Source organism: Odocoileus virginianus, chromosome 19, assembly GCF_023699985.2.
Source record: "Odocoileus virginianus isolate 20LAN1187 ecotype Illinois chromosome 19, Ovbor_1.2, whole genome shotgun sequence".
NCBI classification, from domain to species: domain Eukaryota; kingdom Metazoa; phylum Chordata; class Mammalia; order Artiodactyla; family Cervidae; genus Odocoileus; species Odocoileus virginianus.
In genome coordinates this window covers 49,637,661-49,638,666 of record NC_069692.1, presented here as the reverse complement: position 1 = coordinate 49,638,666, position 1,006 = coordinate 49,637,661, and positions in this window count along the sequence as shown.

Genomic DNA, 1,006 nt, shown 5'->3' with positions numbered 1-1,006 from the left:
CAATGTTAATATATGCTATTTTCATGCAAATTGAACTTTATATGTCTAAACCCATCAACTAAAGCTGGATACTATTATAGATAAATATTAAAAAATCAGTAACTTTTAAAAATTTCTAGATGTAAGTATCTATAAACAAAAACAGGAAAATTTTTAATATATCAAAAACTATAAATCTACTATAACATTGCAACATGAAATGCAAAGAGGTAGACAGGTAGTTCCAGAAATATATCTGAGTGTATAACATAATTTTATATTATAACTTAGTGGGAAAGGGATGAATTAGCTAATAAATTGCTGCAATGCTAACTCAGAATGCATCTGGAATAAAATTAAAATTTGATTTAAATTAAAATTTGGTTTCTCTTATATAATAATCCAAAACTAAATTTCAAATACATTAAAGATTTCAATGTCCAGAGAATTAAGTGTTATCAGAAAATATAAGATATGTACAAACTAGTATTTAGGGAATATTTAAAAACCAAGGCCTAGAAGTTTTTAATGAATTGTACATTAGTCAGAATCCTGTCACAAAAGAAAGAAATGCACTAGTTATTTCAGGAGAGGGAATTTAGTATAAAAATTGGGTACATAGTTGTTGGAGGGCTTAGCAGGCAAGAAGACACTGAGAAAACCCAGAGGTATTAACTGCAGAAGCAGTGGTGAACACACACACACTCACACACACACACTCACACACACACACTCCCCTACCCCAGGGTGGGGAGAGCAGAGAGAAGAGGTTGGCATTGTCAAAGTCTAGGAGCTCAATTGGGAAAGGAGTCCATCAAGGCTGTATATACTCACCCTGCTTATTTAACTTGTATGCAGAGTACATCATGCAAAATGCTGGGTTGGATAAAGCACAAGCTGGAATCAAGATTGCTGGGAGAAATCTCAACAACCTCAGATAAGCAGATGAGTAATGGCAGAAAGATAAGAGGAACTAAAGCGCCTCTTGATGAGGGTAAAAGAGGAGAGTGAAAAAACTGGCTTAAAA